The 22,718-nt window shown below is 43.2% G+C and overlaps 1 long non-coding RNA gene across 3 annotated transcripts; it reads right to left on the bottom strand.

The window, feature by feature from the left end:
• Positions 1 to 1,766: 1,766 nt before the first annotated feature.
• LOC309519877 lies at positions 1,767 to 22,305 on the bottom strand. 3 transcript variants are annotated; one of them, XR_014214040.1, is made up of 5 exons: positions 22,224 to 22,305; positions 19,411 to 19,536; positions 18,752 to 18,849; positions 4,387 to 4,564; positions 1,767 to 2,289 (listed from the first exon to the last, which is right to left on the bottom strand). It is a non-coding gene; the product is annotated as an uncharacterized lncRNA (long non-coding RNA). The 3 variants fall into 3 exon arrangements; XR_014214041.1 differs by lacking the exon at positions 1,767 to 2,289 and having other exon boundaries at positions 2,794 to 4,564; XR_014214042.1 differs by lacking the exons at positions 1,767 to 2,289; positions 4,387 to 4,564 and adding an exon at positions 9,822 to 11,316.
• Positions 22,306 to 22,718: the final 413 nt, after the last annotated feature.

Here is a 22,718-nt window from a genome sequence, read left to right as displayed (position 1 = left end):
GAATTTCTTTTCCTCCCTCCTCTGCACCTCCCAATACATACCTGTCCTTTGGCAGCTTGTTCTATTCCCCAAAAGTACAAAAATCAGACAAAAAGGCAGGATGAAGTGCAAGGCATAAGGATCAAAGCCGCAAACAGACAGGGTGTGCATATGACCCGCCACATGCTTCCCTCGAAGCACCCTCCTCTCCCTTCCCCAGCAATGCCACAAATAGCAGCAGGGCAGGCGGAATGCTGCAGCCAGTCTCCTGGTGCCTGTCTATGTTTCTGAATCATGATGATATTATAGTCCAGGCCGGATCATGCACAGAGATTAAGCTAAACAATTTCAAATTGCAAAATGTAACAACATCACTCTTTTACAAGAGCAGGGGAGGAATCCAGCTCCTGCAACTCGATAAGCCAAGGACTGGGATACATAACGAATAAGCAAAACACATAATTGTTTATTTGGGATATCTCATATTTGGGGTGGATGCAATATAATCCTTTGTAACCAGGTCTGTCTGTCTTTCTCTTTCTCTCTCTCTCTCTCTCTCTCTCTCTCTCTCTCTTTCTCTATGCATATCAGTGAGAGATTTCATTACAGATAAGTAGCACAGTACCCTTTTGATTCCAGCCCTTTTATACTTCCCACCTGCTTATCGGCTGCATACTAATTAAACGTCTACCACGTCTTATAACCACATTTAGCAACAGAATTTCTGGAAACCTCACATATAACCTGCTTAGTGCCCCAAAAGAAAGGTTTTTTAATTCCCTTCCGCCTAATGAAATGAGTCCTGCTCCGCAGCCAGGTTCAAGGGATGTCACTGGTGGCCCCACAACCTCTCTCCACTCCACAGCCAGCCAGTTTACAATCAAACATTGCTTGGACAGCAGCAGTTAGATGGATGGGAGTTTCTTGGGTACTTTGACTATTGCTCATGTTCCAAAAACATCATCTCCCCCACCCCTCAATGCAGTGGAAACAGCCTCTAAGCCGGCATTTAACATAAAGGAAGCCTCTCTCCCACCTTTTTTTGTAGACTTCTGAATGAATTCTTTCTGACTTGATGATACAGAGGCAAAATAAGCAGAGAAGTTTGCTCCTCCATGTGGCAAGATTACTTAAGTAAATCTATATGCTTTGTATGTACGAACAGGATTGGAAACGGAGGTTACATAAACCCACCGAGTCCCCACAGTTGCCTCAAAGTTGGCTGGGCACCTGGGAATGCTGCCAAGACCATTTGGCAGACCTTCCTTGACAGTTCCAGGAAAATATGGAATATTCAGAGACTCTTTCAAGGGGGCCTCCCAGTGATTCCAGTCACAATAGCCCCTCAAAACTAAGCTCTTGAAGTTTTTCCTTTAACTGCACACAGGATTATAGATAAAACTTTTTATCCTTTTTAAGGTTGGGGGGAGGATCTTAGGTCACATCTATTTTAAGACAGAATGGTGGATCCAGAAAAGATCACATCATCTTCTATGCAAAAGGGGCTCCTTCATTACTGGTCCTTTACATTAGCCAGGATCCACGGAACCACGTGTCTGGCTCTACCAGCCAAAGTGCACTTTAAACTTACTATCGTCAGCTCCTCTTCCTTCTGACAAACAGCAAACTCCCTTTTAAATCAGAGGAAATTATCAAAAGCAGTTTGTGGTAAGCAAGGCTTTTTCCTCCAGCCAGAATTCAGTTCTGGCACCTCTCAGGTGGGCGCCATTGCCACAATAAGAGAACAAGTGGGGCATTCATGATGATTTCCGGCATTCCTCCCCCCCCCCTAGAAAAATAGCACTGGTGGTACGTATGAGCAGGTCTCTCCTTCACTGTTAAAATGCCCACAGATTGCATGAGAAGTTTTCTGTAACTATTTGTATCTGAGTTGATTCATTTTCTTTTGTTCTATTCCCTGGTAACTTTTGCTCTCTGTGTGTATTCCTGTATGTTATATTATTAGAATAATAGGGTTTTAAGGGACCTCAAAAGTCACTGACCTCCTGTTCAGTACAGGAAACCAACTATTGCAATGTAAGAGCGCAAGAAGAGTTTGCTGGATCAAGCAAATGGCCCATCCTTTTCTCACAGTGCCTGTGGGAAGCCTGCAAGCAAGACCTGATAGGTCCTTGATTTGACCTAGCAAATCCTTGGTAGCCCCTGCTTTTAAAAGTGCAAGGAGGGAGAGTCTACCACCTACTGCTGCAGTCTGCTCCACTGTCATAAGAACATAAGGAGAGCCCTGCTAGATCAGATTAAAGGTCTTATCAGTCTAGCATCCTGTTCTCACCCTGGCCGACCAGACATCTATGGAAAGCCCAGAAGCATAACATGAGCAGCACAGCACTCCCCTCACCCGTGATCCCAGGCATTCCAATCTGAAATTCAGTTCTCCACATTACTGCAGTCATTTGCAAATTTCACTTCATTTTTTTAAAAAAAATCCTCATGAAAATTCGTCAATATTATAGTGTAATTCTTTCCTAATAAACAAATTTTCACATGCATTTTGGACTAGCACACACTTTTTTTTGCAAGCAATTTCTCCTCATATAATGTGTTTTTGTATGTTATGCTATCTTCTTTTTAATGCCCACTATCCCCCTACATAGAGGGATGCGGGTGGCGCTGTGGGTTAAACCACAGAGCCTAGGCCTTGCCGATCAGAAGCTCGGCGGTTCGAATCCCCACAATGGGGTGAGCTCCCGTTGCTCGGTCCCTGCTCCTGTCAACCTAGCAGTTTGAAAGCATGTCAAAGTGCAAGTAGATAAATAGATACCGCTCTGGCTGGAAGGTAAACGGCATTTCCGTGCGCTGCTCTGTTCGCCAGAAGCGGTTTAGTCATGCTGGCCACATGACCCGGAAGCTGTACGCCAGCTCCCTTGGCCAATAAAGCGAGATGAGCGCCGCAACCCGAGTCGGTCACGACTGGACCTAATGGTCAATAGTCCCTTTACCTTTACCTTTTATCCCCTACATACGCATTTTCTGGGGGAATGTTTAGCTGGAGGGTTGCACCACAAAATTCATGTGAGTGCAGATTTTGAAGGATGTACTTCAGTTATCATATTAGCTTTGAAAGTACAAATTTGATAGATTTGGCTGCAAATATGAACTGAATGGAATTTCTCCTCCACCGTTTTCATTACACAGCCACCATGGCCAGCTGCCACTGAGAGACTTGCCCTGTATGAATTTGTTTAATCTTCATTTAAAGTCAATCACACTGGAGGTTGACTGGCTTCACGCCATCAGAAAGGTCTTTCTCATGTTCAACTGAAATCCCTTTATTATAATTTGAACCTGTTGGGTTCTATTCTCTGGAGCAACAGAAAACAAAATTTCTCCACCATCTAAACTCAATAGACAAGTGACTGTTCTCCAAGCCTCCTTCAGTCTGTAAGATGAGGGTAATGATACTTGCATCATGGTATAAGACAACTTAAAGTACAGTCTTATGCATGTCTATTCAGAATTAAGCCCCAATGAGCTCAATTGGACTTAGTGTATATAGGATTGCAGCCTGAGTATGAATTTGTGGCAGTGATTATTTGAACTTCTTAATTGGCTTGCAGGCAGCTAAGGCAGCTATTATATGACAACACTGGAGTGTGCTGGGATAGAATGACTTAAACTGCCCTTTTATAAATTATATAAACATGCTCCTGCCCGAGTTCAGTGCAAATTTCTCCTCATATGCACATATTTAATGCAATTTTACCTATTTTCACATGCAATTCCCCTCAACAGAATTCATTTTTTAAAAGTTATTTTTCACTAATATATGCATTTATGCATACTATCTCCCAGTATATGCACATTAATCAGTCAGGGAACGGCAACACAAAATTTGGAGAAGTGAAGATTTCAGAGAACATCTGTGTTTTGGTTTGCATATTATTTTGGGAAGTGCAAATTTAGGTATGTTGCCTTCAAGTCCAAACTGAGTCCACTTTCTCTCCTATCCTTAGGTCCAACTAGCTCAGGGCACTGATGGGCAACAGTTTTCCAGAGTTTCAGGCAAGAGTCTTTCCAAGCCCTACCTGGAGATGTTGGAACTTGGAGTTCTACAACATCTGGAGTAGCCCAAGCATCTTGAGTAGCCCAAGCCAGCTAACAAGGAGGGGGTTGTAGAAGAAAGATGATGGCTTTCCAATGGTTATACAGGAGTTTCATAGCTCAGCTGAGTTTTGTGCTGGGGACAGTGTCACTCAGTTTTTGAGGGCTCCTGGAGAAGATATCCTCCACGCACCACGCTCTCAGTGAGTCTACCTCCATAATGCAGCAGGTTCAGGAACCTTTTGTCAGGAGGCCCTTGCTGAGCTATGGACCATCCAAAAATGCCCACCACCATCCCTGACCATAACATTCAACCAGCTCTCACTGGAGGATCGCACAAGTTACCTGTGGTGCTTTCAGATACACATCACCCCATTAAGAAATGGGGGAAGTAACGAAACTCAGCCTTGAAGCGTTTCTGCAATGCGGCAAGTTTGCAAATGTTTTGTGTGCCACAGAGACATCTTAGAGGCAACAAGCCCTCTTCCACTCGGAGTGAATGAAGTAGCCAGCCTCAAATTTCCTATTGAGAAGAGAACAACAACAAAATCTGGTAAATAGTTAGGCAGTTTAAAAAGTGACAGAGGACCAAGTATTTTTGTGTTGGAATGAAATGTAGGTTGTAAGACATTAATTGTTCTATAAGAAGACAATTAAAAGACTTTATATTCCTGCAATTTTTGTATTGTAGCCAGGCACAGGGAATTAACTGTGCATTGCTCCCTAATGACAATCCAGCCTCCCGGCTTTTCCCTAGCTTTCTTCATAAGAACATAAGGAGAACCTGCTGGATCAGGTCGCTGGCTCATTCAGTTCAGCATCCTGTTCTCACAGTGGCCAACCAAATGCCCCAGTGGGAAGTCAGCAAGCATGAGGTGAGCGCAACAGCACTCTTCCCACTTGTAGGTTGCAGCAACTGGTATTCAGAGCTTTACTGTCTTCAACAGTGGAAGTAGAACATAGCCATTTAATAAATGGGACTAATCTGAATCCCATTGATCACAAAGCATTGGAAGACTCAAGATCTACCCACTCTGGAAGAATGGCAGATGAAAGTGATAGACTATATGGGACTGGCCGAAATGACTGGCAGAATCCGTGATCAGGGGAAAGAGACGACGGAAGAAGATTGGAAGAAATTTAAAGTTTATCTTAAGAAATATTGTAAAATTAATGAGTGCTAAAATGTCGAGATTTGAGGGGGGAAAAGGGGTTTACAGCTGAAAAAGATTAAGTAAAAGAAAAGAATAAGGGAAAAATTCGATAAAATTGTTAGGATTTGCTGAAATAACTTTGGAAACTGGGATGTAGAAAAGGGAGGTATGGGGAAGTCGACGAAGTAAGGTTTAAGAAAAAAAGGATATGAAATTATACATGTTTGTAAGTGTCTTTGTTTGTTTGTTTGTGTTTATAAAAACTTTGTAAAACCAATAAATTTTTTATAAAAAAATAATAATCTAAATCCCATTGGTTTCCATGAGAACTATGTGCAACTATGTTTGGAGTCAAGATCATCAAATAGTATCATCACTATACATGACACAGAGATGCTTAATGGACCAGGCTGGGCACCCATGAACTTTCAGCCTAAATGATTATGATGGTTACAATGTAAGGAAGGCAACAGCCCAGGGTAACAGGGAGAATAATGCACACACATACATCTGTTTGGAGCTGGAGCAGATTCCTGGCACTGAGGCTGATGCTATGGACCAGGACCCCACTACATGTGAGACTTGCAGGTAGGAGGTCACTGAACTGGATCTCAGAACACCAGAGTCTGCATAAGTAGAGCTGGGACCCTCATGGACGCTTTCGCTTGTGCCTGAGGAATCAAGAGCTTCACCCTTCCTTCAGGGCAGGGAGCACACCAAGTAAGAGTCCGTGGATCAAAGAAGTGCCTGCTCTTCCTGCTACAGTGTTTGCCCTTTAAGATAAGTAGTTCTCCAACAAAGCAGGCGGAGCCTAGGAGAGGTGAACAGGGAGGCAGGGGCTCAAAAGGCTTCAATTCACCTCCAGCTCTTGTTGGAGCAAGCTGCTTACTTGGAGCTCTCCTTGGTGCTGGGACAACCAATATGCCTTGCCCCACTGTGCCCTATGGACTCTTCCTTGGGACTGAACAGGAAAACTATACAGACTGAGAGGTTTAGAAAGTGGTTTTTGAAGAGGAACTTGATGCTGTGGTCCTACACAGGTGTCCCAGGAGGGATTTCCTTTCTTGGGAGGCAGTGATAAAGAATGTGTGGGGCCATTTAAGGGAGGTAAGATACTTGCAGGGAATCCAGGGGTGGGTGGGTATAGAGTTGCTGGAAGATAGTGGGAAATATGGTTAAAGTGGAATGAAGTAGATGGTGTTTGAGATCCCCTTCAGCTCTGATTTCAAGGCACAGATAATTTACTAAGCATTTCTAGTCATCCAAGCACCAGTTATATCAAAAGCGGAAAATCTCAGGGCAAAGGTTTTGGGAGACATCCCCTACCTCTCCCATTTCCCATCAATATGGAATCAGGATCTCAATCCACCCAAGCAGTAGAAGATCTGTCAAGGACTTGGAAAACTTTGGCCTTAAGAAACCTAGTTCTTTCCACTGGAGGAAAGTGAAATCTGAAAAGGGAAGCTGTGGTGCTTGAAAACCCACACAGACCATTTATTGAAAAATGTGTGTGCCCTCCAATGCCACAGCTGTTATTCCTGTCAGAGTCATGAAAGAGACGGGACAATTTAATCCAACCAAAATCTTTAAATATTTGTGTGTGTATACACACAACATATAAAGAAACAGCTTTGGGGCAATTCCTCCAGAGTCAATGAAATTATATAAAATGTCTTAAAGCCACTGAATGGAAATTCTTTTGTTGACGTGGATAGATTTTGGTTAAAGCCATAAAAAAGAACCAAAAAGAGCATGTTTGTGGAATCATAGCCTTCCTTTTATCCCACCATTCTTTTGTGTTTATCATTTCTGAAATGATTGCTACTCCCCAAATTGTCTCAAGGGGCCCCAAAAGATTCACAAAGTCTATAAAAAGACTCCAGTTGATTAGAGTGGACTGTGTGGTTGGTTATTTCATGGATGAAGACTACAGAGAAAATCGCGGACAGAGACTGAAACCAGAAAGGAGAGACCCCACCTTAACATTTCAATGCAAAGTGGAAACTGAGCCCCTAAGTTAAATGGAGGAAAGGATGGTCTGGCAGCATTGCAGGGGGGGGGATGCCCGCTATTGTCCTGTTCAAAACAAGCCACTCAGCCAAGGTCAAGGTGCTTATAGAGATAAGGAAGAAAGGGAAAGGGAAGTAAGTTGAATGAGGAATAGGAAAGGAGAAATAGACAGAAGCAAAGAAAGGATTTGAAAGGGTTCTATGTTTTGAGGGAGCCAATACTCCAGTTCTGCTTGGGATGTGGGTATGGGTAGCCATGTGTCCTATTTTACAGAGGATGATCCTCTATTTGAACAGCTGTCAAGTATAGTCCTCAGTTTGAGTGGTTGTCTTGTACCAGCTGGGTTTAAAAATAATGAATCATAAGAAGAGAGAGCAGCAGGGACATTGTAGACTCCCATCCACAGTTTGTAGGGATGAACTGAGTAGCTGACTTCCATCCCATTTCACTGGTACCTAATCATAGGTCTGTTAGGTCTTTTTGAAAGAATATGCAAAAAGTCTGTGTCTAATTTGTACACATTTTGTACAAAGTCATTATGTAAAATGCACATTTTCCCCCAATGCATTATTCTCCTATGTGTGCATTTGTAGGCATTTTAAAAAGTAAGAGATGTATTTTTGCGTACATACATGTTTCCTCATTGCAAAACCCAGGATGATGAGTGCAATTTGACAGGGAGTTGCATCCTGCTTCAGGAATGATGGGCCAGGTGGTCTGCTGTGTGAGATGTGGGTCAAATGATTTTTTCCTCCATCCCTATTAGAAGCACCCAGACTGAACACAGCTCACCTGGTCACAGTCTTCCCCACTATGGCAAGATGTATTACGTTTCTATGTAAGTTATAGTAATATTTCTAAATCTACATCCATACACATAAATTAGCACATGCAAATATTATGCAAATCTGTGTCCTCTTCTAACCTTTCTTGGGGGTGATGCAATGGTGGGCCACCTTTATCAGCAATCCTGCCCCCTCCCTCTGATCCTTTATTATTCCATGAATTTGCTCTGAATTCTGCTTTCTTTGAATTCTGGCTGCCCTCTATAGATGTAAAAAACCAATTGTCTCTTTCTTCAGGTTGTGTTTTCTACAGATCAGCTACACTTGCTGTGAGACATTGGTGTTATATGCAGTATAGGATTGGGAAGAAAAGAGGGGTGGGTGGGAGAGAGGGGGTGAGTGGTAAAGCTTATGTTCTTTTACTCAGCATATGTGTGGGGTTTTTGTGTCAGCATCCCTTGAGTAGGTTCCCTTTCTAGTCACTTGTTATGTATCCTTGGTGGTGAGAGAGGTTGGTGTGGTCTAGGGTGTTGTGGATTGTCTTTGGTTGGCTGCAGTGGGATTTGTTTGTTTGTTTTGGGGGGGGCATATTGTTTGGTTAAGTTAGCCATATTGAATTGTATGCTGTCGGTGGGTTTGGTTTGTTGTCTTGTTGGGCTGTGTATGTGATAAAGGGGAGCCATAAAAAGGAATCTTGGTTTGATTGTACATGCACTTGCATCCAGATTCGTTTGCCCAAGCCAAGATTGCTTTTTATGATGGATAAATTTCTAAAACAACAATGGGATATTGGCTCCGCCCAAGGCATGACAGATAACAGCAACAATTGGGGGAAAGAAAGACGTAACATTTTACAAGGACAGGACAAAGCACCATGGACAGAATAATTGCCACACACAGGAAGAACAAGGATATAGTTTGAGCTCCTCACTTAAAGTTTTTATAAATCATTTAATACGTCAACACAGATAGAAGTTATTAATATCGCAGTTGTTGTATAAGGGATTATTATTATGACTGGAATGTAATTGAAACAAAGGTTTTTGGAATGTAGGAATAAAGAAAATCATCAAATCTAGCTCACGGGGGGCCACTTTAACTAAATTATATAATTCGGTATTTGAATTATTGGTATAAATAATTGTATTATAAATTGGTATTGTTATAATGAGGCTATTATTGGAATGTAATTGAAAACTAATAAAACTTTTTATACAAGATTGCTTTTTATGGTGGGTGGGTGTTTTGAAATTGATGCACACATATTCTTTTTTATGCAAAAGGGGAAGGGCAGCTCTAAAGGGTAGTGAGACAAACAAGTGCTAACCCCAAATGTTTCCTGCTAATGCAATCACTCTTAGCTTTCAGAATGCTGTTCTGAACTTTTGGATCAGTTTATTTTCTTTTTTGGGGGGACGCGGGTAGCGCTGTGGGTAAAACCTCAGCACCTTGGACTTGCCGATCTTATGGTCGGCGGTTTGAATCCCCGCGGCGGGGTGAGCTCCTGTCGTTCAGTCCCAGCTCCTGCCCACCTAGCAGTTTGAAAGCACTCTTAAGTGCAAGTAGATAAATAGGGACCGCTTTATAGCGGGAAGGTAAATGGCGTTTCCGTGTGCTGCGCTGGTGCTGGCTCGCCAGCTGCAGCTTCATCACGCTGGCCACGTGACCCGGAAGTGTGTTCAGACGGCACTGGCTCACAGCCTTTAGAGTGAGATGAGCATGCAACCCGAGTCGGACATGACTGGCCCGTACGGGCAGGGGTACCTTTACCTTTTACCTTTATTTTCTTTTTTAATCAATCCTGGAGAGAAGGATGAAGATCAGAAATTAAGATAGGGCTGAAATTTGTTTTGGTTGCTCACATTTTAATGCAATTTGACTTCTTGAAACAATACATGAACTAAAGCACAGCTGACCTTTAAAATTCATAGAATTTTGCAGTAGAGTTCTCAAACCAATTAAAGATTACAAAAATGTATAGTTCAGAGGAATCTGTGCTAAAACGTTATGTATTAAGGAAAATAACACAAAAAATGCAGTACATTGGGGAAACTGCATGAAAAAACTCATGTATTAGATAAACCTGCATATACAAATGTGTATAATGGATAGCATTTGTACTAAAATGCTGACAATTTTCTTGAGGACTTGCAGAATGTAGTGAACAATGGGGAAACTGAGGATCTCCACCCCTGCTCTAGAACCTTGGGTCTATGAAAACCATCCCTTGCAGAAATAGACAGAGACAGATACACTGGTCCATAATGGGTTTGTTGTTGGCATCTGTCTGTCTCAAGAGAGAATGGTTAACATTTTGGTATTTCCTTCATCATACTCCAAGGGAAAAGCTTAAACTTTCCAAGTGAAACTCTCTATTTTAACAAGACCATTTGACCCTTAAAAAAAATATATGCTCGATTGTCCATCATCCAAAGGCTGTAGGACAATGATTTGGAGCCTCATCATATCGCCCAGTCATTTTTAGCAGCTTTTGTTCTGTCAATTAGTGGGACCCAAATAGCACCAGTCAAGAATCTCTTTAGCCAGCCAATTTTGCTGATGGGAACCAGGTTCAGGTTCCATGACAGTTTTTAAAAAAGAAATGGTCCATTGTCTCCCAATGACTATGATACTCATTGTTAGACCTGACACCTAGGCACCGCTGTTAATTATAAACTGCTCCATTGTGACTCTCAGCTCAAAAGACGTAATGAAACCCTATGAGCTTTAGGTGTTCTCTAACTGGAGCAAAAACAAGTTCTGAAGCGTTCATCAAGATGTGATGAACAAAGGCTCAGATACTGCAAAGTGGTCTTGTTTCCTCTCTGGGAAAAGACTGGCTATGGAGGCACACCGATACCACCTTGCCATCAACTCGTCCACTCTTTGCTAGCAGGTCAAACTTATAAACAACTATTTTAAACAACTTCTTTAAAAATTAATCAAAACTTTCTTGTCACTTGAAAATTTATTTCCCACCCTTTCTTTATGGGGCACCTGTTATGACAAAACCTTTGCAAATCCCAGATTTCAACCAGTCACCCTCCAAACTTGGGCTCTCCAGATATTTCTTGTTATTAACTCCCATCACTCCTGGCCATTGGCTATGCTGGCTGGTGGTGTGTGTGTGTGTGTGTGTGTGTGTGTGTGTGTCAAATAGCCTCACACGGGGTGGCATATTACCAAGGTCTGCCCATGATCCAACAGTGTCCAGAGAGCACCAGGGTGATAGTCTAAATGACTTAGTAGCAGTGTTCAAGTAGTTCCCCATACAGTGAGGCTGTTCAGATATAACAAGCTTAGTCCAGAAACAATGGTGTATCAGCCTAAGAAGAAGACAGATACATGGTTAATCAGACCACGAATGAGCCTTGAGCCTGCATGCTACCTCATTCCAGTGCCTTTTGCTTCTCTCCTTGCATACTCAGCTTTGCTGCTAATATTCTGGCCTGGATTTCAAACTGGGAAACTGGCTAGAAGTACTGCTTACAGACTAGGAGACAAAAACAGGCTCAGATGCATATCTCCACCAGTTTATCCTCACAACAAACCTGTGAGGTAGGTTTAGGCTGAGAGATATCCATGGTCCACTGGATAACCCAGTGAGTTTCATGAGATTTGAAGCTGCATCTCCCTGCCCCTAGTCCAGGGATGCGGAAACCTGTGTCCCTCCTGATTATGTTGGACTACAGCTACCATCATTCCTGAGTCTGGGTCATGCTGGTTGCTGCTGATGGGAGCTGGAGTCCACCAACATCTGGACAGTTCCCTGTCATCTACTTGAATATTCCAATCACTACTATACACCGTCTCTCATGGGATGACCTTTGAGTTCCTCTACCAAGACACCAATGCTTATGGCTTGTGATGCAGCCACCTTGTTGAAGCTAAACTACTTTGGGTCTCTTCAGTGCCTGGAATGGAAATGGTCTGGGAACCCCATGAATGCAACCTTGCTCCATGATGGAGGAAATACAGCATGAAAATGCAATAAATAAAGCTTTTGGTTTATTTTCTCCAACTGTGGGCCTATGAGCTCCATTCCAGTGGTTGTAAAAAGGTTGTGGAACTAATGAGAACATCTGCAATTGGCTTGGCACTGAAGTTATTGTTTTTGATGCCATTTTGACCAGAAATAGATTGACTTAACAAGCTAAAGGCTAAGGCTTAGCTTAACAGGCTAAGGCTTTGTGATTTTCATAATATGGAGCTGGTGCAATCTACTAATTCCACCCCCTGCCCCAAATTACCAATGAAACGGGACCTTCTTCAAAGCCTGGCCTGTGATTTTGGTGGTGATTTTGACAATGTCGATGCTTATGTGGTCCAGCAAGACTCCTAACAATTTCCAATCAGTCTGTGGAAAAGTGTGAGAACTGCTGCCAATTTATGTGTTCCCTTTTTTTGCTGACAGCCAACCATAGCCTTTTCTGCATGTCTTTTGTTGTTTAGCTTTTAACTTATGATGCCAAAACCAAAGATCTCTTGCCATATCTTGTAGAGGATGGTGGACACCAGGAATGGGCAACCTGTGGCCTTCTAAATATTGCTGGACTCCAGCTCCCATGAGTCCCAGCCAGCATGGCCAACGGCCAAATGCTATGGGAACTGTAGTTTAACAACAACTGGAGGAAAACAGGTTCATCCTCCCTTCTACAGAACTATAACAGAAACATACATTTTTCTTAACCCACCATGAGCAAGTTTAAGTGCCACCCTTTGTTTTTGAAGTAGCTTTTTAAAAACACATGTATGAGAAAATTGCCTAGAACTTCAGTGGAAACACTCCAAATGCTTTTTATACCTTTGACAGAAGTAAATCCATTATTCAGCTTATGGGCCTCACTGTATACTAGGAAACCAATTCTAGAAGCTGGAATCCTTGACATTCAAGGAGAGAAACAAAAGCACAAATCAATGCTGGAGGAGCGGGACCAAAGTTAGCAGTTCCTGTGAGATGTGTGCCTGGGGAAAATAATATGACATTTGCAACAGACTCAGAGGAACATTTATTTGTAATCTGCAAAGACGCAAACCTTACTGGGTTTAATAGGGAGGTTATTAGGGAGACTTAGAATGCAATCCTATGCATGTCTAAATCAGAAGTAAGCCCCATGGAGCTAAATGGGACTTACTTTCTGGTAAGGGGATATGGAGAAATCACCTTTTCAAATGTGTTTACTAGAGCAGGACTTGGTTTAGATACAATGTATGTGTATGTGGGGTAATGTAAAAGGCTAGATTTGAAATACGAAGTATCCATTGGTGACTGATTACGTCCTTAAATAAGGCTGACCTGGTAAAAACTGAGTTCTTTTAAATGCACACAGGTCCAGCTATCGGAATGCTCATTATCTGAAATCTCAGTTTTCTGAACACAAAGAATTATATTATTATTTATTGAATTTATCTATTGCCCTGTACGTGTTGGTCTTAGGGCGGTTCACAGAATAAAATCAAAATATAAAACCACAAAATACATAATCAAAATAAAAACAAGAACCCAATAACCCCCCCACCCCCAAAAAACCCACTACACAAACCTTATACCCAAACCTTACTACACAAATGGTTCAGATATCCAACTGGTTCAGATATCCAAACAGCTGCAGTTTGCCCACTTCCTTAATTGTTTGTGTTTCACTGATTGACAGCAGCAGCCTTTGGGGGCAGAAACCATGGAAGGAGAAAAATCTGTTAGACAAACCAGGGAGCAGGAGAGATGGGACAAAACAGTCCCTGCCCCACTTTGTTTGGCTTTTGCCAATTAGCTGCAGCAGTTTCAGGTAGGAAGCATGGAGGGAGAAAGCATGGATTAGAAATGTTCCCATAGGAAATGATGGAAACCATCAGCTCGTTATGTGAACTCTCGCTTAACAAATGATTTCTTGAAAATGCATTGCATTCAGAAAGGGATACTTGCATGTTCTAAGATAAAATTGCACTTCTGATTGGCTTATTACGTAGAAATTCTTGGTCACTCATTGGACAGGGGAAGTGGTGAGATGAGAGGGAGAATTTTGTTCTACTTGATTCTGGTGGGTTGGAGGATAGGCTAGCTAGAACATTAAATGGACCTTTTTACTACTGGAGGAGAGAGGCAAAGACAAGGATGAAGACAGAGAGTGAGTTTGGCTAAAGATCTGAGGGAGAAGGCCAAAAGGTAGAGCCTAGTTGCAGAGTGTAGGCCAACAACCCGAGGGGGGCAGGGCACAGTGGGAGCCTACTGCAGCTCACCTCGCAAAGTGGCATGGGCATACTCATGAGCCACAGTCCAGGCAAGGAGAAGGGTGGGGAAGCTGCCTCTGACTCTCATCCTGCTCTTCACCCTTGGGTCAGACCCGCCCCAGGAATGGAATTGTGGCCAGGCATGAGTGCCGCAGCTTAGGAGAGTGGGCGACAGCATTACTGACCACTTTCCTTTCTCTGCCAAGATATGAAAATTCTGGAATAAAACCCACTCATCTCCTGAAGATTAAATCAATTTGGGGGGGGGTGTTTTCACCTCACAGCCCCAAATCCAAGAAAAATTCTGGGCCTAATTCTTAAAGCCAGGACTCCCTTAATTGCTCACTGTGGCAGGGAGTGCTAATGTACCAATACCACCTATGATAGCCCATGTCAGCAAATCTACTTCTTTTGTCAATAACAATATGGTGAATGCCCAAACTGGAGTAGGAATTCAGGCCCTGAATTCATGGATTCCACTCTCTACTAGCTCCATCTGGTACACAGACTGAGATCCGACCTGCTGCCTGCAGACTGTCTCGCCAGAGTGGTGCATGCTCTAGTTATCTCCCGCTTGGACCACTGCAACCCGCTCTACGTGAGTCTACCTTTGAAGGTGACCCGGAAACTACAACTAATGCAGAATGCAGCAGCCAGACTGGAGACTGGGAGCATCTGCAGAGACCACATAACACAAGTCTTGAAAGACCTACATTGGCTCCCAGTACGTTTCCAATTCAAAGTATTGGTGTTGACCTTTAAAGGCCTAAACAGCCTCAGCCTGGTATACCTGAAGAAGAGTCTCCACCCCCATCATTCTGCCTGGACACTGAGGTCCAGTGCTGAAGGTCTTCTGGTGGTTCCCTCACTGCAAGAAGTGAAGTTACAGGGAACCAGGCAGAGGGCCTTCTCAGTAGTGGCACCTGCCATGTGGAATGCCCTCCCATCAGATGTCAAAGAGATAAACAACTATCTGATGTTTAGAAGACATCTGAAGGCAGCCCTGTTTAGGGAAGTTTTTAATGACTGATGTTTTAATGACTGATGTTTTAATGTGTTTTTAATCTTTTGATAGATCCTGAAGCTGAGGCTTCAATACTTTGGTCACCTCATGAGAAGAGAAGACTCCCTGGAAAAGACCCTGATGTTGGGAGAGATTGAGGGCACAAAGAGAAGGGGACGACAGAGGATGAGATGGTTGGACAGTGTTCTTGAAGCTACCAACATGAGTTTGACCAAACTGTGGGAGGCAGTGGAAGACGGGAGTGCCTGGTATGCTCTGGTCCATGGGGTCACGAAGAGTTGGACACGACTAAATGACTAAACAACAACAACAAGAAAACCCCCCAAACCTTTTGATGGAAGTTGCCCACAGTGGCTGGGGAAACCCAGCCAAAATCCTTAAATAAGAGACACGGGGGAATGATTAATGGTCTTCAATGTCTGTACACTAATGCGCAAAGCATGGGAAATAAACAAGATGAGCTTGAGCTCTTGGTACAGCAAACTAAATATGACATAATAGGCATCACTGAAACCTGGTGGGATAAGTCCCATGATTGGAATGTAATAATGGGGGGATACAATCTATTTCAGAGAAACAGACCAGACAAGAAAGGAGGAGGAGTGGCGTTATATGTCAGGGATGTGTATACCTGTGAAGAGATCCAAGATTTAGATCCTCAAAGCCAAAGTGAGAGCATTTGGGTCAAAATTAAGGGAGAGAAGAATAACAGAGACCTCATTGTGGGAGTTTACTATAGATCCCCAAGCCAAACGGAGGACATAGATGATGCCTTCCTGGAACAGATGGCCAAGCATGCAAAAGGAAGGGAGATAGTAGTAATGGGGGACTTCAATTACCCGGATATTTGTTGGACGTCAAACTCAGCCAAGAGCATAAGATCAAACAGATTCCTCACTGGCCTTGCAGACAACTTCATTGTCCAGAAAGTGGGAGAAGCAACAAGAGGAACAGCCATTTTAGATCTGGTCCTAACCAATGTTGATGACCTGGTTAGTGGGGTAGAAGTGGAAGGATCATTAGGCGCGAGTGATCATGCTCTTCTGAAGTTTACTATACAGCGGAAAGGAGCAGCCAAGCATACTAGGACTCAATTTCTTGACTTTAAGAAAGCCGACTTCATAAAACTTAGGGAAGTGCTGGGTGAGATCCCATGGACAACAATACTAAAAGGAAAGGGAGTTCATGATGGCTGGGAGTTTGTTAAGAGGGAGATACTACAAGCACAACGTCAGGCAATACCAATGAGACGGAAACATGGAAGGTGCCTAAAGAAGCCAGGGTGGCTATCTAAAGAACTTTTAACTGAATTAAGATTAAAAAAGGATGTGTACAAAAAATGGAAAAGGGGGGAAACCACCAACGAGGAATTCAAACAAATAGCCAGCACGTGTAGACACAAAGTCAGAAAAGCTAAAGCACAGAATGAACTCAGGCTTGCTAGAGAGGTTAAAAGCAACAAAAAAGGCTTTTATGGGTATGTTCGTAGCAAAAGGAAGAACAAAGAAACAGTGGGGTCACTCAGAGGAGAAGATGGTGAAATGCAAACAGGGGACACAGAAAGGGCTGAACTCCTCAATGCCTTCTTTGCCTCAGTCTTCTCCGATAAAGAAAACAATGCCCGACCTAAAGAATTTGGAGCAAATGATTCAGCAAAGGAAACACAGCCCAGAATAACTAAGGAGATAGTACATGAATATTTGGCTAGTTTAGATGTATTCAAGTCTCCAGGGCCAGATGAACTGCATCCAAGAGTATTAAAAGAACTGGCAGATGTGATCTCAGAACCACTGGCAGTCATCTTTGAGAATTCCTGGAGAACAGGCGAAGTCCCGGCAGACTGGAGGAGGGCAAATGTTGTCCCTATTTTCAAAAAGGGGAAAAGAGAGGACCCAAATAATTACCGCCCAGTCAGTCTGACATCAATACCAGGGAAGATTCTGGAGCAGATCATTAAGCAAACAGTCTGTGAGCACCTGGAAAGGAATGCTGTGCTCACCAAAAGTCAGCATGGATTTCTGAAAAATAAGTCATGTCAGACTAACCTGATCTCGTTTTTTGACAGAATTACAAGCCTGGTAGATGAAGGGAACGCAGTGGATGTAGCCTACCTTGATTTCAGCAAGGCATTTGACAAGGTGCCCCATGATATTCTTGTAAAGAAGCTGGTAAAATGCGGTCTTGACTATGCTACCACTCAGTGGATTTGTAACTGGCTGACTGACCGAACCCAAAGGGTGCTCATCAATGGTTCCTCTTCATCCTGGAGAAGAGTGACTAGTGGGGTGCCACAGGGTTCTGTCTTGGGCCCGGTCTTATTCAACATCTTTATCAACGACTTGGATGATGGACTCAAGGGCATCCTGATCAAATTTGCAGATGACACCAAACTGGGAGGGGTGGCTAACACCCCAGAGGACAGGATCACACTTCAAAACGACCTTGACAGATTAGAGAACTGGGCAAAAATAAACAAGATGAATTTTAACAGGGAGAAATGTATTGCACTTGGGCAAAAAAAATGAGAGGCACAAATACAAGATGGGTGACACCTGGCTTGAGAGCAGTACATGTGAAAAGGATCTAGGAGTCTTGGTTGACCACAAACTTGACATGAGCCAACAGTGTGACGCGGCAGCTAAAAAAGCCAATGCAATTCTGGGCTGCATCAATAGGAGTATAGCATCTAGATCAAGGGAAGTAATAGTGCCACTGTATTCTGCTCTGGTCAGACCACACCTGGAGTACTGTGTCCAGTTCTGGGCACCACAATTCAAGAAGGACACTGACAAACTGGAACGTGTCCAGAGGAGGGCAACCAAAATGGTCAAAGGCCTGGAAACGATGCCTTATGAGGAACGGCTAAGGGAGCTGGGCATGTTTAGCCTGGAGAAGTGGAGGTTAAGGGGTGATATGATAGCCATGTTCAAATATATAAAAGGATGTCACATAGAGGAGGGAGAAAGGTTGTTTTCTGCTGCTCCGGAGAAGCGGACACGGAGCAATGGATCCAAACTACAAGAAAGAAGATTCCACCTAAACATTCAGAAGAACTTCCTGACAGTAAGAGCTGTTCGACAGTGGAATTTGCTGCCAAGGAGTGTGGTGGAGTCTCCTACTTTGGAGGTCTTTAAGCAGAGGCTTGACAACCATATGTCAGGAGTGCTCTGATGGTGTTTCCTGCTTGGCAGGGGGTTGGACTCGATGGCCCTTGTGGTCTCTTCCAACTCTATGATTCTATGATTCTATGATTCTATGAATAAATAATAAATTATTATTATTATTATTATTATTATTATTATTATTATTATTATTATTACATTACTCTCCTTAGATTGATCCCAAAATAAACAAGCACAATCGACCAGGAATATTGTTCATAGATGTACTTCAAAGTTACCCACTCGTCAATCAATGCAAGGATGGAGGGCAAGATTCCAATTTCCCTGATAGCATACTCTGGAGTCCCTCCCCTTCTGGTATCCCATAACACACTTCATGCAACTTACCAGTGTCAGTGGGTGATGCTGGGAAGCCTCCTGCCCCTGAGGTCTTGGATGCAAAACCCTTTTTGGCTTAGCACACTTTGTCTTTTTAAAAATATCCCCTGAAGAAGAAGAAAATGTCAGCCACAACTCATCCATTGCATTTAATTTAATATTACATTTCAGCTACTATGGAATGAACTGGAGTTCTCTTGTTCAGATTTTCACAGCTGCAAATGGATTTTATTGAAATATCATGAACCTCTGCATCATTGGTGTATTAACATGCTGCTGGAACACCAGGGCATGCAGTTGCTGCATCACAGCTACATACCTCGTTTCTCTGATCCTATCTACTTTCCATCCTTTACAGTAGACCAGAAACCCCGCTTTTAGAGCGATGCATTTCTGAACTTTCTGAATTTTCTTTTCTTCTGCCACTCATTCCAGAGCAATGCTCATTTTGGCTTTGCAAAATAAACTTTCCCTTCGTTTTCATTAAAACAAACATTAAAAACATTAAAGCAAATTAACAAGGAAAAGTCGAAGGTATCTTGCAATGCACTGTAGTAATAGGCAAGTAAAAGGAAAATGGAGAAATCTCAAAACAGGCATTATTTAGACCCAGCACTATCCAAGGTGTGAGACAAAGTGAGAAATCTGTCCATATCTTGACACATTACCTTTCCACCTGTTCCTTTCTCCTTTTGCTCCATCGCTCAAGGGCTGAAAGGTACAAAATAGCTGTTCCTGTGCCCACTGCAAAAGGTCCACGTTTGCTTGCAAAACTGCCACATTCTCCAGGAAGTCTAATTAATGTGATGGAAGCCATATGATGGAAAACTAATTAGTGACAAGACATATGGAAAACATACGACAGAAGGATATATGGAGGACATATGACAGAAGGGCACTCAAGGACATATTAGGAATGCCATAATTAATCAACAGTCCAATATTCTTATTATGAATGCTCTTTTCCAGAATTGCCAAACGGCTACCTTTCATGTTAATTTCAGTCCTGGAATGCTCATGGGTTCCAGTAAGTAAGCGGGAGGTTCTCTCTGAAGCAGGCAGCATTCTATACAATGGATGGGGAACTCAAAGCACTGCTGTTCAGTCAAAGCTCTCGCCATCCCTGGCCATTGGCCATGCTGGCTGGGGCAGATGGGAGCTGAAGGACAACAGCACCCAGAGGAGACCTGGTTTACCATCCTGTTCTGCGTTTCCTATGATTTGATCAAGTTTACAAAGTTAAGGAACATTTCCCAGAGATGAACAAAGGGGGGGTTGTTTTCCACTAACCTTTATACAGCAATATATCAGCAAAAAATGAATGGTTTTTTTTTGTTTTGTTTTTTACTGTTCCAAGGATAGAAAAGGACAACACAGAGATAACAGAACTTTCAGGTGGGTGTAGTTTAGTGGATCCTGGGTAATTTCCCTTCTGCCTTCAATCATGATTACAAGTTTGAAGAGCCCCTTACCATGTTTTAAGTCCAGTGCCAGTTACTGTGAACTGGCCACAAATATTTTAGACCCAATCAAAATGGGTTCCCCAGCGCCATCTTTAATAGGAGTATGAATTCCCAAGGCCAAGTGATTTTGCAGTCCTTATATCTAGATTCCTTTTGAAGGCATAAATGAGACAAAGCACTTTGCTGTTGGCAACAGATTTCAATGAAACATAAGGACAGTCTCTCACCACATTCTTTAAAAAAAGCCTGACAATTATAGAAAGGAGGGGGAAACTGGTCCTCCAGATGTTGTTGGACTCCGAGTCTACTCATTCATGGTTATTGGTCATGCTTGCTGGGGCTAATGGGAGTCCAATAAGAATATCTGGAGGGGCACAGATTCTCCAGCCCTTGATCAGAGGATGCACCCAGAGGGAAACCAATATGCTCCCTACCAGATGATGCAGTGCAAACAACTCATGGTCATCTGATGCAGTTCTATGTTAGTCCCACTGACAGGAGGGTGGGCTGAGCCAATGAAATTGAGGCACTGGGTACAATTGAACTGCGTAAATGAGAAGAACTGGAATTCTCCCTTGAACTCAAGAATTCAGATGACATGGCTGAAACCAGAACAAGCACCACTGAACCCTGCATGGTACAGCCACTCTTGTGTAGACTTAGTCCAGTCTTTTTTTCAACCTGCTTCCCTCTGGATAGTTTGGACCACAGTGACCATAATTCCTAACCTTTGGCTGTGCTGGATTGGGCTGATGGGAGCTGTAGTTCAAAAGAGATGGCTGAGGAATGGTCCGGGACTGTCAGTTTTGTACAGCCCTGGCATAGAGCTAATCAGGTCAGATCATCCCATATTAGGACTAAGCATGCAGTACAGCACCCAGGGTTTTTCAGTTTTATGATTCAGGTGAATTCAGATTCGCCATGGCTGATTCACATCAAAAATGCCCTGCATGTAGAAAGCTAACAAAGCTGAGAGAAGTTTTAACCAAGCTTGCCCTTGGGTATCTTGTTTTCTACTGGAAATGGGAGTAGGGAGATATATGTATATATACCATGATGCATTCAATACAAAAAGGGTAAGCACATTATCCCCTCTCAGTGCCTCATAACTGCATAAGATATTCACCAAATTGTCCTTAGAGTCCTTTGGTTGTGAGAAATTAAAGGGGTGGGCAGAGAAGCAAGCAAAATATATGCTCACAAAACAGAACCTTGATGCAGTAATGCAAGACACCAAAGCTCCTAAGCAAATTCCAGGCTGCAGCCACAACCGAAGAAGTCAATTATGTGACCAAGGTGCTTTCTTGAATGTGCAGCTTTTAAGCTGGCCAGAGTCTAAGAAATGGGGTCCATTTCCTGGTGGGACAGGGTTGCGGTTGGGCCGCCTAGCTGCCCACCTTAGTGTGGGAGCAGGACAGCATCCTGCGTTACGCTGGGAGAGACCCTGGCCGTGTCAGGTTGTTAGGGGGTCAATCAGGCCACTTGGGGGCATAGACCCATTAATAAACCTAAGTTAGATCAATTAACTTAAATGGGCATACACTGAATAGAGCTTAGTTGGCTATGACCATCTGTCTCCAAACATCAGCCCAAAACTGACCCTGTGTCTATTGTTCTCCTATGCCCAGGATAACATCACCTTCAGTCAGGTGGGGAGGAAAGTCCTGTCCTTTTCCTCTGGAAGCATCATTCACTTGTAGTTTCTATGGCAACACACCAGTTCTTGGCCAACTCTTTAGTCATGCAGAGAGATGCTTTACAGACAGGGCTAGGAGCATTAACGTCACAAGGTTTGACCACTTTGGCAGTCCCTTCTACTACAGAATCCCATCCTAAATAATCCCATTCATAGGTGTGGAGGGGACCCAAAGGTGATGTCCAGACATCACCACCCCATTCCATAAACAGCCTGCAACTTTGTAGCCCAACCACAAAGCTGATTTGTCTTTGGGGTGTGGTGCATGCCAGGGAAGGGAGACTTCATTGACTTAAAAAAAGATTCACAAAACACACCTTACCTGTTGTTTCTCAATTTGACCGTGGACAGCAAAACATTCTCGAAGGTTTATAGCCTTTTCACCATGCTCGCTGTTTTGTGCAAGACCCAGGGAAAGCTAGGAGGTTGTACAGTTATCTCCCTTGGTGTAATTCTAAACCATACAACCTACTACCTCAACCCGGATACATGCAAGAAGTCAAATATGTGGGGAGGGTCAAAATCCCTGCCCCAATAATGTCCCAGCACGTACTTGCCAGGGTAGGCCAATAACGTGAGTGACCAGCACAGCAGCAGAAGTTGGGAACGTGCTGGATAAATGAAATAAACAAGTTCACGGCGGGAGCACCACCACCTACCAGATCAACAGAGAGCAAGCAGGAAATATGGTGCCAGAAGAGACAACCAAGATGAAAGAGACCAGTAAAAGAAGTTGGCAACCCCACATAGGAAGAGGTGACCACACACACAGGCACAAGCTAGGATCAAACTGATTGTGCATTAGTTTGGCAAAAAA

The sequence above is a fragment of the Podarcis vaucheri genome, assembly GCF_965113315.1.
Source record: "Podarcis vaucheri genome assembly, chromosome: 15".
Taxonomy (NCBI): Eukaryota; Metazoa; Chordata; class Lepidosauria; order Squamata; family Lacertidae; genus Podarcis; species Podarcis vaucheri.
The sequence above is the reverse complement of the archived record's forward strand: the minus strand, read 5'-3'. Positions and strand labels throughout refer to the sequence as shown.